The sequence below is a fragment of the Rhinolophus hipposideros genome (genome assembly GCF_964194185.1).
Source record: "Rhinolophus hipposideros genome assembly, chromosome: 23".
NCBI lineage: Eukaryota > Metazoa > Chordata > Mammalia > Chiroptera > Rhinolophidae > Rhinolophus > Rhinolophus hipposideros.
The window spans coordinates 33,912,830-33,932,416 of NC_138069.1; positions in this window are offsets into that span (position 1 = coordinate 33,912,830).

Consider the following 19,587-nt stretch of genomic DNA (forward strand, 5'->3'; position numbering starts at 1 on the left):
TTGAATGTTTACCATGAGGATATATTCACATATTTTTAATTAAGTAAATATATTTATTATTTATTAGATCAAATGTTTCAGTACCAGCTGGAGACTCTCTACTTTTCCACTGAGGCACTTATCTAAACTATAATGCTTAAAATTGCTTGAGCAAATCTCTGTTTAATATCCACAATCCCCTTGGCCCTCGCGGTGGCTTGAAAAGCTCCAGGCATCGCATTTCTGTTCAAGGCAAGAAGAAAGTAGGAAGGAATGGTGCTGTCTATATCTGTCACTTATTATTAAGGAAACAGAAATTCCCAGAAACCCACCAAGCAACTTCTGTTTACATCTCATTGTATATAACTATGTGACATGGACAAGCGTATCTATAAAAGAGGATATGAAAATTTGTATTGAATTTCCCAGACTCTGTACTTCTATGGGACAGGACAAAGTTTGCAAGGGCTGTTGGGTCAGCATCTATCAATCAGGTTTTACGTTTTTTAACATAATTATTTAAATGTTATATAAATGCTGTTGGTTGTATTTAACTAATAGCATAACATATCTGCACTGTAAAAATTTCTAACTCAGTGAAGGTAATTTCTAACTCAGTGCCCCTAAATAAGTATGCATAATTATACATAACTGTGGCCAAAAGAAATGATGTTTAAGAAGGCTTTTACTGAAGGATGGGGTCTGTCCATTCCAAATACTTTAATTTCCATTCGGTAAGTAAGCCGTCTGCTCACCACCATGCACTCTCCTACCTCTTTCCTTTTGCATTAAGTTGCCATTCTATTGCTTATATTGGTCTTGGTGATGATATCATCATCCATTCATGAAGAGTAATATAAGAAACAACCCCACGAACCTAAGTACTATGCTTTCTTATAAATCATATATTTGTAGTGTTGCAGAATACAAAACTCCATCAATTAAACAATTGCTAAATTTCAAAACTTTTTTTTTTATTGTAAGGATAAACACTAATTTTTTTTTCTTTGAGATCACGTAGTTCATGACAACATAATTTTGAATGTTCACTTTTTTGTTGCTGTATCAATGTTCTAAAATTAATTTAATTATCTCTTTTTGAACATACAGTGGTTTCTGATGTTGTTGCTATTATGAAGTTTCATTGGACATCATTATCACTAAATCTTTTTGACCCTCATTGACTATTCCCAGAAATGGATCAATGGCTAAGGACGGGTTTAAGTCTTTTAATTTGCAATGAAGTGGTATTTTCAGGGAAGTGAGTGACATGAACTGGTAAAGAGGAGGCTGGGGAATATTTTATTTGCAGGAACTGCAATGATCAAAGAAACAGCAGTCAGCCTAATATACGATTTGGCACAACAAACATATTGATTTGGTGGGAATGATGATAATATTGGAGAGTTGAGGATGGAAATGCATTCATAAAATGCACTGACAAGCAAGAATGTAGGTCTAACAGGGGTGATAAAAACCTTCCATCATCGTTTCAATGAGTTAGACTGGATCTGCAGATAGTATACCACGTGATGCCATTTGAGTAGAAGGAGGATGATTGTGCAAAAACAGGTTTGGGGGAAGCTTAACCTGACCAGAGTCATGCAAAGAAAATATGGTGTATGGGAGGGCACCTGGAAAAATAGAGGCATGACATGATGATGACTGGAATTTGTATGTATTTGCATTTCACTCTTGCATTTGTGTTTTCCTTTCAACGTTTGGTCTTTTACTTTAGTTCAGAAAAACCTGTATTTATTTCACCATCCTTCTTTCTGAGTACTGGGTTTGTTACCAATTTTCTGCCACTGAATAACAGTGCCTCAAACATTCTTGTTTATGTCTGTCCCAGACCTAATTTAGAGGACTCTCCAGACTGGCTTTACCCTCACCTGCCATCCCCATCTCCCCAACCGACTTTTTGCTCCAGGGAAAGTCAAATGATCACTGTTACTTTGCTTCTTCATCATTGGTTCTCTAAGCTTCCCTCAAAGGTTGGCGTGGGTCTCCATCACTCCTGCCATGGAAGAAGTGCTAACATCCAAAGTGCTAACTTTTACCAGCAGCTATCAGAGATACAGTTCTAAATACAAGCTTGATGGGTGAGGTGGGTGGGGTGGACGCAGCCAAGAAGTGGATAGGAAAATTCCTGGCCTTTCCTCAATCTCCTCCATGACTTTTCAGAGGGCAGAGGTTTTATAAAGCTTCTCAATAGATGTCATTTGTGATCGAGCAATGGGCTAAGTTTCCCGTGAGGCTGTAGCTAGCTTGATAGCACAACACTTTATATACACTTCCCTTTCCTGATGTTTACTGCTCTTGAATTACACCTCCACCAGCCTGTTAGCAATAAAACTGTGCCACAGTCTCGTGTTTGGGAGAAATTGAGGTAAGGCAATGTCCTTGTATTTTATTTAATATTTTATTTCTATGAGAAAGATTTGTGTATGTATGTGTACTTATGTATGTATTTAAATTGATGTTTTCATATTACTTTCTAAAAAGGTAGTTCATATTTTCACCATCAATGAATGAGTACCTTTTGTTCCACCTTTCCACCATAGGGTGTTATGGCTCTTTTAAATATTTCCTGGGAGAGAGTTTGTAAAAATTACTCATTGCCACTTTTATTTATTTTTTCTGACTTCTAGTAAATTCTAGCATTTTACTAAGTTAGTTGGATATGTTCTTTTCTCCTTCTGTAACATAGCTATTTACATTTTTTCTCCATATTTCCAAGTGAATAATGTGTGGCCATATTGTCAATTTGTAAGATGTCTTTGTGTATCATAAATAATAATCTTTGTCATCTAATTTTCTTTTTTTCTTTTTTACTTATCTATGAGCTTTTAAACTATAGTTTTGATCAATTAATAGTTTTTAATCTTTATATTTCCATAGTTGTCCATATTTGCTTTATAGCTTTTAGAATTCCAATCTCAGAAAAGTCTCTCCTACTCTATGTACCATGACACTGCCACTGATTTTACATTTGGGCTTCTTGATTATCTTGCAGGAGTTTAATATTTCATCCTATTTAAATTTTAATTTGTCCAAAATATTTAATTTTGTAATCTGGGCATTTAATTTTTTCTTCCCCAGAAGGATATCTAGCTTTGCCAGCATTATTTGATCGAGACAGATTTCCCTTTGAATGACTAACTGCCTTTGCTATAGCATATAGACATTCTACACCCAGGAGTATATATGATTCTGGATCCTCTACTCAGTGCTATTGATCTAGAATGTGTTTTTCTACACCTATTGCTTTGATCACAGTGTCTTTCTAGTATATTCTGCTGCTTGCAAGGTAATCTTCCCCACACTGCTCTTCAATTTGAACTTTAAGTGTATTTTATCCAATTCTAAACAAAAATGGCCTTTCTTTGGTATTCAGATTAGAATTGCAATAGGTTTTCATATTAAATGTGGAAGAATTGGCATTTTGCGTTATATTTATGCACAATTTCCTGTAACGTGTTACTTTTAAGTATAGTTTTACAAATTTTATAGTTTTTCATGTTACTGTAAATGAGATTGTTCTCTTTTTAGTTTATAACATTTATTATAGGAGTACAGAAAAGCCGTTGATGCTCTTATATTTGACTTTTATCCATCCATCTTACAAAAATTTCTCATTAAATCTTGTAATTTTTACTAGATATCATTGGGTTATCAGTCAAAAATAAGGAATTTAATGTTTTCTACTTATTAACTTTTCTGTCTTATTGCTTTCTAGAAAGGTATTAAATCTTTTTATTAATATAATTTAATAATATTTAATAATATTTTCTGAAGGTTTGAAGTAGTCTTTTTTTTTCTTTAAATATTAAAGCGATTTACTTCTGTTCCCAATTTAGAGTCTTCACAGAGAATGGGTGCTTTTCTTTCTTTCTTTTCTTTCTTTCTTTTTTTTTTTTTTTTTAATGTGGTGATGACTTTCCAACTTCTTCTTATGTGCTCCAACATTTTTTCCCAAATTTTTATATAAAATATTCAACTAGACCTGTTGAACATTAATTAATGACCACTGACATAATTTCTACCTTTATTCAACGACTATTGATATTGTATCATTTTCTTACATATGCATTTCTATGCTATATATGTGCAATATATGATAAATGAAATATATATGTTTTCAAATATATATGTTTTTTCAAATATGTGTATAATATATTATGAAGATATGCAGGTTTGAAAATAAGTAACAAACATGACACTTCACTTCCTGCTTATCTTCATAATAAGCACTTTTTATATAAAATTCCAATAAGAAAATATTATTTCTCTGATATCATCCAATAACTGGTACATATTCTGTTTTCCCCCATTTGTTTTATGTATGTTCTTCGAACATCTTCAATAAGGTATAATTTACATGCCATAAAATCTACTCACTTTAAGTGTGCATTTCAGTATTGTTTAGTACATTTATAGGATTGAACACCATCAACATGATCCAATTTTAAAACATTTCCATCACACCAAAAAGATCCCTTGTATCCACAAGCAGTCACTCTCGAACCCTTCACTTAACTATTCAAAACTGTTCAGTATATCAGAAATAAGTTCCATATGTGAAACTGTCACCACCAAGAAGACTTTAAGGTGACATGACTGCTAGGACTGCATGTGTGTGTCCTCTCAGAATTCACATGTGAAACCAAATCTCCAGTGTGGTGGTATTTGGAGGTGGGCTTTTGGGAATTGACTAGGTTGTGAAAGCAGAGCCCTCATGAATAGGCTTAGTGTCTTTATAAAAGAGACCCCAGAGTGCTCCCTTATCCCTTCTACCATGTGAGGTTGCAGCCAGAAGGCGGCCATCCATGTACCAGGAAGAGGGTTTTCACCTGAAACTGAATCTGCTGCTGCCTTGACTTTGGACTTAGTCTCCAGAAATGGGAGAAATAAATTTCTGTTGTTTATAAGTCACCCAAGCTATGGTATATTTGTTGTAGCAGCCCAAATGGACTGAAAATGACTATATGTAATGTGGTATTCTGGATGGGACCTTGCGACAGAAAATGGACATTAGGTAACAATGAATGAATTGAATAAACTGGATTTTAATTAATAGTACTATGTAAATATTATTCATAAGTTGTAACAAATATACCATACTAATGTAAGATATTAAGAACAGAGGAAACTGGGTGTGAAATACATACACACTTCCTGTAGTATTTTCTCTCAAGTTTTCTGTGAATCTAAAACTCTTTTCAAAATAAAGTCAATCAATGCAATTCACTGTATGGACAGACTAAAAATGAAAATCAGGTGGATATCTCATTAGATGTGGAAAAAGCATTTGACAAAATCCATCATCCATTCCCAGTAAAAACTCTCAGCTAACTAGGAATATACGGGACATTTCTCACACTAATAATAAGGGAGTATATGAGAAATGTACAGCTATCACATTTACGGAAGAATGCCTGAGTGCTCTTCACCAAAAGTTGTAAAAAGGCAGATTTCTTCTTTCACGAGTTCTTTCACATTGTACTGGAGGTCCTAGCCAATTTCAGAAGGTAAGAAAAACAGAAAGGCATCTCAATTAGGAAAAAAGAAATGTCACTGCCTCATTCACAGAAATTATCTAAAAATAAAATTAAATAAAAAATCGAAAAACAAACAAACAAGAAACAGTAGAACTAAGTGAATATAACAAGAATACCAATATAGTCAGATAGAAGACTAATAAATAAAATTCTATTGTATTTCTATATACCAGAAACAAAACATTGTAAACTGGGATTAAGTTGTAATTTCTGATGACGTATGAAATATAAAATATTTAGAAGTAAATATGACCAAATTATGTAATGCTTGTGCACCAAAATTTACAAACCATTGCTGAGAAAATTCAAGAGGACTTAAATGGCACAATATACTGTATTAATGGATGAGAAAATTCTATATTGTTTAAGAAGTCAGCTTCTCCCAAAATGATATATGGAATGATTTCAACCTCAATTAACATTCAAATAGAATTTATATAAAATTGAAAAGCTATTTCTAAAATATATAGGGAAATACAGAGGGCCTAGGCAAAACTACTTTGAAAAAGAACGGTGTTGGAGAACTCACCCATCAAATATCGTTTTCAAGCTTCACCTATTATCAAAGCTATGCTAGCAAAAAAAGATAGACAAGTATTTTAATGGGACAGATTGAAAGTCTAGAAATAGACCCTACTTATGTGGCCAATATATTTTTGACAAAAGTGCAAAAACAATTCAGGGGAGAAAGGATAGTCCTTTCAACAAATAGTACTCAGACAATTGTATATTTATACTCTTGCAAAAAATATGCACTTCAATCTAAACCTTGTACCATATGCATTCATTCAAAATGAATCATAAACCTAAATGTAAGAGCTAAAACTATAAAACTTCCAGAAAAAATATAAGAGGGATTTTTGATATTTTGGTTTAGCAAAGACTTATTTAAGATAAGAAAAGCCTTGTCTATAATATATATATATATATATATATATATGTATATATATATATATATATATATATATACATATATATATATACATATATATATGTATATATTAATATTTAGACTTAATCAAATGAAAATATGTGTCTATACAATACTTGTTTGCCAGTATTAAGAGAAACTTTTTTTGTAATTTATTTGAAAAACTGAAAATAACCCAAATATCCTTCAATATAGGTGAATGGATAAACAAAATGACATAGATACAATGGATTGCTACTTAGCATTAAGAAGTAATGAGCATCGACTCTTGATATACACTACAATGTAAATAAATCTAAAAATAATTATGCTGAATGAAAGCCCAGAAAAAGATCATATAATATATAATTACATTTATATAAAATTCTAGCAAATTCAAGCTGATCTATAGTGATTCTATAGATTCTGTAATCTGTAGAAAACAGATGATTGGTTGTCTGAGGATAGAGTGTGGAAGGTGGCAGTATTTGGGAAGGGTAGGGGGTGGTGATTATCAAGGGACACAAGGGCAGTTTTGGGGGTGATGGACATGTTTATGTACTTACTTGTGGTGATTGATTTTCTGGTGTATACTTAACAAATCATACGCTTTAAATATGTTGTTTATTTCATATCACATACACCTAAATAATGTCATTTTTTTTTAATTAAAGACAGAATGGGGAATGAGACAGGAGGAGGAGGAGGAAGGAGTGTGTGTGTGTGTGTGTGTGTGTGTGTGTGTGATTTACATTTTAATCTGTTAAAGTACTTTTCATATATGTATATGAAGAATACACATACTTTGTCATTCTTGTTGTTGGGTGTTTATCTTGTTTCTCCAACACCCCAGCTCGTCTTTTTGACTAAGTATTGCGATTATTCTGTTTGATTTGGTTCTTCCTATTAGGGTCCCTGAGTGAGATAGACTGGTATCGTTTTGCTGTTCTCTGGGCTCAGTTTCTCTTGAGGGAGTGTGCTATATGGTAGGTATCCTGTGAAGGGTGAGAAGCAAAAAGTTCTTTTAGGATTGAGTTTTGACTCTCTGGGCTCCAAGGCAGGGAAACTTAGTAGTTTTGGCTTTTGGGGATTCAGAAAAATTCTTGATTATTCTGGAACTGAAGCATATCAACACACACTCAATGGTGAGCAGTCTGCAAGAGGTTCACAAGTCTCTAAAGAGAAAACTTTTACCTAAATGTGCTGTTTTCCTGTCCTCACCTCTGTAACCAGATGTGTTTAGTGTCTCTGGAGGATTCCTGGGAAGGAGCCCTTTATCTCATCTGTGATAAGATTCCAGCAGAGCCCAAGACATCACTACATCAGGTTAGCTATGTCCAAACAGCTGATTGGCACTGGAGTGTGTTAGAGTTAGGAGAGTAGATACCTGCAGCTGTCATAATTTCTCAGGTATTTCAAGAGATTTGTTTTCAAATTAAAACAATGGCCGTGTTTATGGTGGTCTAAATGGCATATGATGTTCCTGAGAGTGCATTCTGGACTGTAGACAAGGCCATGATGCCCATGTACTCATAAGACTTTTCATTAGATTAAATAATAATAATAATAATAATAATAATAATAATAATCAGTCCTTGTAATCTATAATGGAATATGGACTCAGGATGTCAGCGATTAAAATTAAACCAGATTTATCTTTTAACATAGTACTATACTCCAGTGGAATTGAGTAAGGATCCATGCCAGTTGTATGATGGACAGTGAGCTTATTCAACATGACGGAGATAGATTTCCAAGAAGAGAAAGTCTGCTGTTTTTGTGTACAGGGGGATGAGTAAACCATAATAGCAACATTTAATATTCTGTAGGTAATTATTCATTTGAGGAACACAACTTTTCAGAGAAACAGAAAAGAAAACAGACCAATACAATTACTCTTTGTCTAAGTACACTGTTTAGTGAGAAACCATAATTACTTTTTCATTAAATTTGCATGAAGTGATTTTTTTTTTTAATAACAAGGAGGAGTTAAAATGTGTGCATTTAAGAAAAGTAAGTTTGGATGTGAGATAACATTATAATATGGGCCGATTTTTTTCGGCAAAAGTACAACAGGTGATAATTTCTTGGAGTTAAATAAAAGCTAATCCAAATTTTTAAAAAGAAGCTCTAAAATTGCAAAGTTTCATGAAAAGTGTTCTGAAAACCCAGTATGAAATTCCATTATGGATGTTTTCCAGTCTTATTTGTGGGCTAAATTTTGAGTTTGGACATGTGACTTTAATTACAAGAGTTCATTTCCTGTGTTGAATATTCTATCACTAGAACAATACATAATTATCTGTATTTTGTTTGCTAACCCAAGCTTATTAATGTGCTCTACCAGTATGAATGGAGAAATATCAGCATTATTTGCGAAATGTATGAGATGTGCGTAAAACATGTGTCCTTAAGTAGAAAGATTGCCACTATTTAATTTTACAAAGCAGAGAATCTTCTCCAAAATATAGATTGAATAATTGAAATGGAAAGATGGATTACTAGACTCATACATCTCAATTTTGGCTTGAATTAGCTTCTTTCTAGGTAAAAATTATTTTATTTCTTATCATTAATAATTTTCTAAGATTTAACTTCACAGACTATCTCTACTCTATCATACTCATTTGGCAAACCAGACCATAAAAAATGCTATAATTAATATTTTACTATACTTTGTTTCAAATACAACCTGCTGCCCATATAACACCTGTACCTGTACAATTGAACACAGTGGAGACACACTTTGCTTTCCCAACTGAGTAGTTTATTATAAATCTCTTCTTTTCTCACATTTCAATGCTTGTTTCCATTAAATGCATTCAGAAGGGAATTTCTATAAACTCCCACCACCATATATCCTGAAATACCTTCATTACCGCCAATACTCTGCCTTTTCCCATATTCTCAATGAACAGGGATCCTAGCTAAGGCCAATAAGTTTATTTGTGCATAAGATTCCCTACCTCTTGCATGTGAGTATTCATCTCTGTTCCAGCAATTCTACTCTCTTTGTTCTATGTTATCATGTTTCCCTGTTCAGAAAAATTATACAAACTTGGAAATGAGGTAATATTACTTTGCAATTTCCTAAAATTACACACAGCATTTTCTAATAATCTTCCTTAAGAATTATCTAATCTTTGAGGATGTGTTTTCCCATCAAAAGTTTTATTTAAAAATGAAACATATTGCAAATTAAAATAATTTTTTACAGTGAGCAACTATATATTTATAACCAAAATTCTATAACTCATATTTTACTATATTTGCTTTACCACATATCAATCCATCAATGCACCCCACTATCCATCCATTTATTAATCTTATCTTAGTGCATTTTCATAAGAATCAATATTCTGCAAACCCTCTTGAAATCACACAAACCAGGATATTTCCCTCAATTCTCTATCAAGCTATCTTATCGAGATCACCAAAACTCTCCACAATATTTAATCCAATTATCTGATCTCACATTTTACTTATCAGCAACATTTCACACCATTTCTCTTTGCATTCTCTGTGAAACTCTTTCGTTCTTGACTTTCAGTATATCATTTTCTCCTGGTTTTCTTCCTGTCTCACTGGATGGTCTTCTTAATCTCCTTTGCTAGTTCTTTCTCTTCTCCCAGACATCTTAATGATGACCGCTTCAAAGTTAAGTCTGGATACATGGATCTGAATGGATTTCATGGGTGCTATATTGTAAATCTGCACGTAATCAAATACCATATATATATATATATATATATATATATATATATATATATATATATATATATACACACACATACATATATGGTATATCTATATCTATCTATCTACTATCTATCTATCTATCTGGTATTTGGCTACTTGTCTATTTAAAAAATGTGCTGTTGATTTCTTGCATCTTGCATGTATTGATGTCTACAAAACTTAGTGAAGCAGCAGTGAATTTAAATTAATTATATGACTCCAGAAAATATATTATTATGCTTCAAATTCTAACATCACTGAATATGTCTACAATATTTAGAAATAAATTTGAACTTTTATTTTAACAGTGCCCTCACTGTACTTGCAAATGATAGAAATACTAGGATTTGCTCTGATATTGTTTTGTAATTTGAGACTATATAACTACATAATGTTTCCTTCAAACTACTTATTTTTGCAGTTTCTAAAATGCAGAAAGATTTTACGTATAATTATCCTTTATATATTTTCTTTAAAAGGGTACAGTAATTTTAGTAACATATCTTAACATTCAACCACAGGATGTTTACATTCTCTGGGAAATTCATTATTAAACTTCAAGGCAATTTAATTGTGATTTTTAATTCTGTGACCCTCTTGCTGGATAGAAACTCTTCATCACTAATATAAACAGTAGTTACCATTTTGTATTTCAATCCCTAAAGTCTCTAATCTTTCAACTGAACTCTAGCTAACTTGTGTTATTGATTGTAGATAGGGGACTTCAAATTAATAGAATAATCCTACTCAAATCATTTTAAGCATCCCCTAAGTTTCTTTAGGAAATAACTGGTTCAGAGTAAATAGCTTCTTGGAGGTCAGAATTCTCTTAAAACTTCAAAATAAGTAACAAAAGTGTCTTTCATCATGTCGTGATAACACCTATAGACATCTTGAGCGTTTGTCCATGTAATAAGGGATTAAATAACCCTTATATCTGAGTATATATGGACAAAAGAAGAGTGTGCTTCAGAAAATAACAGTAATAGGATTTAGAATTTTGGGGCTTTGTTCCCATAATGCCATATGTTTGTGAAATTCTTCTTGTGCAATTGTCTCTGACCTATTTATGAGCTCAAATAAAATTCTCATTGAAAGTAATCTAATTGTTTTTTCTTTAAACCTCAACCATATCCCATGTCTTCTAAATTGTTCACCTTTTAGTTCTAGATAACTTTAGACTTTTTCCATAAAATAAAAGACTCAAGGAAAAAAAAATACTTAGAGCAGTTTGAAATATTTAAATAACATACTGTGAAGGCTGTTTTGCTAAAAAAAAAAAAAAATGTCAAATAAATTTTGAGCAAAGACAACATCATGGGCAAACATAGTCTCTTATTATACCTCTTAAGATACTCATGTACTTAGATTTCTAACTATTGGTGTATTTTGTATTTGTTCTAAGAATAATTATCTCTCACACATAATCAATAGATGTGCTGAGTATCTGGTTTTAAGAATAATTTCATGATGTTACCCTCTCTTTGAATTTGGTGACTGGATATGGGACTCATTTCTCACTTAATTATTTCTAAATCAAGGGGAAATCTTAGTTTATTGGTTGAGTGAAGCCAACCACCTAATTCCATCCCTGGGGCTGAGGGATTCTAGATCATGACTGTTCTTTACCACGGCAGAAAACCCCACTGCAAGCCCTGTTTCAGATATTCCAGTTAATAGACGCTCAATAAATTGGAAAGGAAGAAGGAAAAAGGAAGGATGAACATCAATCTTAGTTTCAGAGTAAGTTCTCTGTATCTACATGGGATTTTAAGGAAAACTAGAAATTTCTACTTGTTATAGATACCGTCTCTAGTGTCCATAACTTCAGTTTTCTGCAACTGCATGACATTTCATCTAAAAAATCATTTTGTCATAACGATATGTCACTTTAGGCAATGCATTTTTGAAAGAATACTTCTGTTCTTAAATGGTAAACTATCTTGTCCCTCAGGTGATTGTTTGCTACCACACTTGAGGCATGAAATAATTACTCAAAATATACCACCTGCTTGTCCTAATGTTCAGTATTCATTGATTCTGCTCACATGTGTTAATTCATTCAAGCAATTTTCATTTTTTCAAGTGAATGTCATTGACAATTTAAAGGCATGTCCCCTGGTCAGGTCTAAGAGTTCCCTTTGATCAATGTTTTAAATGTTCTTTTTCCTGCATTTGCTTCCTCACACTGCATTGAAACAAATGAACCAACACAATGCATAACAGAAAGTGAACATTATGAAATGCATGGTGTAATTTCAGTGAAACTTTCTTGGACCCTATCGATCAGGTCACGAGTTCTCTCACGGATATAAATCCCACTACCATTTAGCAGACTCCCATTTTGAAACTCCCCTATTGTGGATTGTGTTTTAATATGAGAGGAGTTCCTTTCCTGGCACCAATTATAAGAAATATTTCATTATAATAACTCCTGAGAGTCTTTTAAAATACATTTTATATTTTAAACCTTCACTTTTCTTTCTTTTACAGTAATCAGATAATATGTGAACAACAGCAAATGTCTTTTGAAAGATCTCCGTCCAGAATTCATTTTTTTAAAATCATAAATGACTGTGAAAAACTAATAGTAATAAAGTCATTGATTCAGCATGAACATTCAAACTATGGAGGGCCATAGAGTCAGTGGATAAAACTCAGTAATGTATCTTTTATTTTTAATGACTTTAAGTAGATTTTGATTAGTATTATCTTGGTTTGAAATCTTGAAACTGAACAATTTTTTCAAGGAAATTTTCCTCTGAATGTCAGTCATTTAATCATTTAACTTCATGGGCAAAGGATTGAGGTGCTGGGTGGAAGCTGACAGAAGTTTCACAATACAATAAAAACACCGTCATCAGCTTATGGGTGCCAGTTCACCTACAATCAGTAGTCAGTGGAGAGAAGAATAGAAAAAATATATATTACATTAATAATAATAATCCCAAGAGTGTGGGATGGGGGGTGTGATGAATTTCCAAAACACTGGAAATAAATTCAGAAAATTATTTTAGCCTCTCTAGGATCGTTTGCCCAACTATAAAATAGGTGAGAACCAGGCAATCACTTTTTTAAGTTATCACATATTTTTGTGAGCAATGAAATGTGAGGCTTTGCATATGTGAATATCAATTTGTTTATTTTTTTCAGTGGTAGGTATTCCCTCTACCCACCCCAAGGGTGATTTTGTTTTGTTTTCTTACATAGTCAAGGAGTATGCAACCATCATTACCAGAAGTTATTTCTTAAATATTCATATTCCCTACTAAAAGATGACCTAATAATTGGTGCCAGTCTAAGAGTTGTTTATTGCTGATCTCCAATGAGATGATATAAAAATTAAGAATATCTGATTAGAGCCTGTTATACTATTTTGCCTTTGTTGGAATATTTATGTATGTGATTATTTTTTCTAGGGATTTACTTATGTTTCAATTATCAGTATGTAACTGACAGCACTCTTAGAAGCACTGCTCTGTACTCTTCGAATGCTATTGTGAAGCGCAGATTCTGACCCTCATGCATAGAATATTTAGGTAACTGCATCTTTTAGCTTGTCTTTTCTTTGTCTGTCACTCTAATACTGGTGGTACTAGGACAGGGACACAGTAGAGTAAAGTGAAAGTAGAGGGAAGAATCTTGTCTTTTCAATTTTAGTTAACAATTACATTAGTATCAATTACATTCCCTATTTAAAAATTATAACTTCTAGTGCTCCTAATTACAGTTCTCTCAGGCTCCCCACAGGAAAAGAGTTCCCATTTGTTAGATTAAATTTTTTCCTCCGTGGTCACTCAATGAGTCAGAGTCATGCAACATTTGAAATTAAAATTCTTTAAGCACTAATTTAATATGAACTTATTAAGATTGTTACATGTTTGAGACTATTTATTAAAATATAAAATATTTTTAATTTTAATGAATATCTGTGCTTTGATATTTTCTGACTCTATTGGAAGGAGGACTGAGTTTAATCTGATGATTTCCTGGATATGGAGGAAGGCCTTAGTGAATGTCAGTGTAAAACCTATACCTCCTACTGGGAAGAAAGAATTCAATAACCATGTTAAAGGCAGCGTCAATGAAAGAAAATAAAGGAGAGAGGTCTCTGGTAGCATCTCTGGGGAGGTGGAGAACATTGTGCAGATCAAATTGTTTACATTTCCCCTCCCTCCCTACTTCCCCCAAACACTAATGGGATCGAATGTGTGGTGACAGAAGGAGAACTGACTCTTGGTGGTGAACACGCAGTGTGATACATAGATGATGTATTACAGAATTCTGCACTTTATATCTATGTAACTTTGCTAACCATTGACACTCCAATAAATTTTAAATAAAAATAACAAAAATTCACACTGAAGTGGGTATGTGTCAAGCTGCACAGGAAGCCAAGAAAAATGGAACCAAAGAGAAACTGTGATTTGAACATTTTAGGGAGGTGAATGAGATTGTGATATGTTACAGCCCCTCGTTCCACCTTTAATCATCTTTAAACTAATCCAGAGGATAAATGTTTGCTAAAATTATTTCTAAAACTTATGTATGGTTTTCTATATGTTCATGTTATATTATAACTGTAATTGTGTATATTAAGGAACCTCAAATGCATTTGTGGAAAATTATACAGCGATCAAACAACAAAACTGCCCATACTTAATTTAAAATTGTGCCCAATACCATTTCTCTAAATGTGTGTTTAATATCATTCCATTGTTTAATAGCTGCAATTTTTTTAATGATTTCATTAATGAATAGCACCACTGAAGTTAAATTCAATAAAGGAAAATGTCCTTACCCACAATCTTAGAGTTATCCCAGACATGTTACCACTGTCACTGTATGAATGGTAATATTATATAATCTCTGGATCAGCCTATATGGGTAATAATATAGAAGAAAGAACTCTTTGATCTGATAGGATTCATATTTACTTAGAAATTAAACAATTTTTTTAAGGAATACCTAAAATAGTATTTTCAGTTAATTCCACCGTTCATTTTTAAATATATTCCATGAGGAAACTTAACAAACAAGTTTCCTAAGGATCAAACTTCTTTGTGAATAAACTAACAATTATTGAAAGTTCCAATTATCTACCTATAGATCACAAAAGCAGTATAATAATAATAGTGAACTAAATTAATAGCAATAATAATGTAAATATCTATTGTATTTTTAACATTTATTATAAATAGGGTACACTGATATATACATATATGTATATGATATACATATATATGCATATGATATATACAGATATATATATATATACTCATATACAAATACATATATATGTATATATATGTGTATATATATATATATATATATAATGAGAATAAGAGTAATTCATAGAATTCTTGTAAGGATCAAATGAGATTTTATGATCAAAGAACTTCTTATTCCCATTTTACAGTTGAGGGAACTATGGCATAGACAGATTAATTATTTTGATGAAAATCCAACAGATAGCACAAAAGGCAAAACTAGGAGGGAAGGAAGGGAAGAAGGAGAGGCGGAAATTACTAGAAATACACATTTATTACTTAATGTTGTCTTAAAGTTTTAAGAATTAAATATTCTATGAGGTGTGATCAAAATATACAGTGAATGTTTAAATAAAAACAAATAAAAATAATTTATTACAGTAAAAGACACATTGCCATTAATCTCCCTTAAAATATCCCCCCTCTCTTTGAACACAGTTATCCATGATTCTTGCCACTTTCTGAGGCAGTTCTGGACGTCCTCTTTCATAAATGTCTTTACTTCTACCTCCATCATGATAACACTCTGTTTCACACATCACTTCTGGTACAGCAATTCCTGTCAAACAAAAATATTACAGTGTGTCCTCATCGACCTTATTCACCGGATCTGGCACCATGCAATTCCTGGCTCTTCCCCAAAGTCAAAATGATTCAGGACATCAAGGCAGCCATGACAGTGCAACTACAGACATTCACAAAAGAGAACTTCCAGAACTGCTTCAGAAAGTGGCAAGAACAATGGGATAAGTGTGTTCAAAGAGAGGGGGGATATTTTGAGGGGGATTAATTGCAATGTGTCTTTTACTGTAATAATGTTTTTTATTTAAACATGCAGCATATTTTTTGATCACACCTTGTGTTTAGGAATAAATTGCTGGTAGATAATTTAGTGTTATTACATCTAACTTCTTACATCTAACATTACATCTAACTTACAATTAACTTACATGTAACATCTAATTTAGTGTTATTACATCATTTTGATAGTACACCTTTGTTTGAATAGTCAAAATTACGTTTGCTTTAACAGATTTGTTTGAAATGTTTAAATCATTTCATCACATGTTTAATGCATATCAACCTTTTAGGTACAGTGTAAATGGGGATTAAGCATTATGCTTTAAAGCTATTTTGTTAAACTTACTATATTTTGCTAATATATATTTAAAAGAGTAAATATGCCATTAGCTATGCTCCTAATTTAAAAAAATCTGATAGTATTTTTATACATGTTAATTAAAGCTAGATCAGAGATGTCATAGTGAATTAATTATCCAAACGGTTTATGGATATTAACATACTATAGTAAACATAGTTTACAACTTTCAAGAGAATAAACAGTTTTATTCAAGAAATATTGTAACAAACGTAATTCTTATGACAAACATTCTGACTCACCTATGAAGAATTTAAAAAATTCAATGTTTAAGCAAAATGTTGTCCTAAGCAAATATTTTTAGAAATTTGATTTAATAATAAAATAATACATGAGCAGACTTTCCCCGTATTGGATTGTAAGTGGTATGTAAATATTCGCTACACCCTCCCCTTGCCTTTTGACATATCAAATATGCAATAATGTATATTTCAAGATTTCTCAACTCAAAGCACTGTGCAACAAATATCTATTCTTTTAAGATTTTCTGTTACTCCTGAGGTCAATTTGTTCCTGTTGCAGTAATTTTTTAGCCAAATGCCTCCTGGTCAACTTCATTTGTAGTTTTGTTCATATGAGGCGCTCCAGTCATATTTTCCTAAAATAATACTCGAGTTAATATTTCTTTTAAATATACCTACTGTTACTGTTTTATATTTGATTTTAGTCTATTTATGCATTTAATTTTAAACAAAACAATTACTAAGGTAGAAGAAGATTGACTTAAACCCTATTGAAATGTCCTTAGAAATTGCTACTGAAACTTTCTTCCGTTTTGTTTGTTTGTTTGTTTTCTTCCTGTTAACATAAAACCACGCAGTGGACAAATCTATGCCAGAAATATAGTTGGTTTGTTTTATACAGTGTTTAAGAAATGAATTACTTGTCAACATTTAAAAATTGGCTGAATTCATATGAAATGAGAATTTCTATCTTCTTTTGAAGAATCTGAAGATGTGGCCATATTCCTTTTCCATGTGGTCAATATAGACTCGAACTGGACTGTAATTGCTTCCTTTAAATGGACACAGGCATTTTCCATTTCTTTCCCCACCCTTCTCCTATAGCAGTCATTCTTCACTCATTTAAGATACCCACTTTGCCGCTGTGAGAATGTGTGTTTGTAATCCCTTTTTAAAAAGGACTTAATACATTTGCTCAAAAAAAGTGAAGTCCGTGAATAACAAACCAGAGATTTTATACCTTATTCACATAGAAATAATGAGACACTTAGAAAATATTCTGTAATAAAGCTATCTTATGTTAGTGAAACTTCCATGAATCACTTACTTAAGACCTTCCAAAGTGTAAGTCACCAAAGAGGAGTGATGTCCTAAGCAAGAAGAAAAAAACACAAGTGCATTTGTGAATCCTTGATTTTAATATTATTTTGTCAAGTATAATTTGTGAAAGTGAGACTTTTCTCCCTAACATAGGTTTTAGTGTATCAGACATTTTGCATGCTAAGTGCTATACAATTTATGAAAGGGATACATATGGCATTGCAAATTTATTGTTATTTGTTGTTAAGCAACAGTAAAGATAGAAGGCAATAATAAACAGTGATAATAAAAATAAAATGGGGAGAGAGAATATAAGATTATACTTGCTAAATCCCTTATGTATTCACTCACTTTTGCTGTTATTTTTTTTTTTTGCCTATTAAAAACTTTGATCAACTTCATACTTGCATATTCAAAAATCTGTAGGCATATATGACCCACTATGGTGCATATTACTACTTTTTAAGATTGATTATATTTGTACAATGACTTGTGCACCAACTCCGCATTTAAAAAATGCAGACCAAAGATTTTATTTTGATTTAATGCCCAAGTTAAAAGCTGTAACATCAGCATCAATGTAGTAAAATTGCTTAAAATGAAAAGTTGTATAAGCTACAAGTCAAACCATGTTCCAAATGACTAAAACACTTTAAATGATGAAACAATGTAAGGTATAAAAATTAATTTGCAATATTGATGAAATGTAGTAAATGGGATTCAAAAGTGTGAGTTCTGCCTAAAATCAATAAGGATGTGAAACAATGAGCACAACTCTTCCTCTACTTAAGTGATCTCTTTATTTACATTAGCATCCATCAGGAAAAATATTGTTTTCTTATAGATCTTTTGTCTTTCCTTTATAATATATGTTTAATTAAATTATTCTATTAAAAATGTCAATTATCATCTGCTTTATAACATTTCCTTGTTCCCCAAATAAGGAGTTTAGCATATTACTCCAGAGAGCCAACACATGTGAGTTGAATCCTAACTTAGCTGTGTAACCTTGAACAAATTAATTAACTTTCCTGAGCTTCAATTCTCTACTTCCTGGTATAATGTATATAAAAGCACTTGGCCTAGAATAATTTGTATTTATATGTTTATAACTCTGTCTCTGTCTACATCTAAAGCTACACTAAAAAGAGCAAATATGTATATGTATACATGAGTTTTGTAATCAAATAAGTTTGGCAAATTACAAAATATTTTAATTCAGCAAGCTTTTATAGCTGTCTTTTCTTTATGTGACTTTATTATAATTTGTTGTGAGTCCTCTCGTTGAACAGTTAAGCTATTTCTAATATTTTTATATTATAAACAAAAACTGTGATAAAATTTCTGTTAAATTTATTTCTGTTCAAGTTTTTCTGATTAAAAATGGCATTTAATTTAATACTGCATCATATTGATAGGCAATAAAAGATATAATGTACATTAAATACACAGGTGTGTGTATTTTCCCTTTTCCATGAAATACGTCTTGAAAAGTTATAAAAAGAGACAGAAGTTATCCAAAACAGAAATAAGATACTCTGAGAAATACCATTTGTTATAAAGGAAATATACATATTATTTTCTAACCGTTTAGTAAATTGTGTATGTGTACACACACACACACACACACACACACACACACACACACACTTTACTGTGATGAGAAATGTGATGAGAATGCTAACAT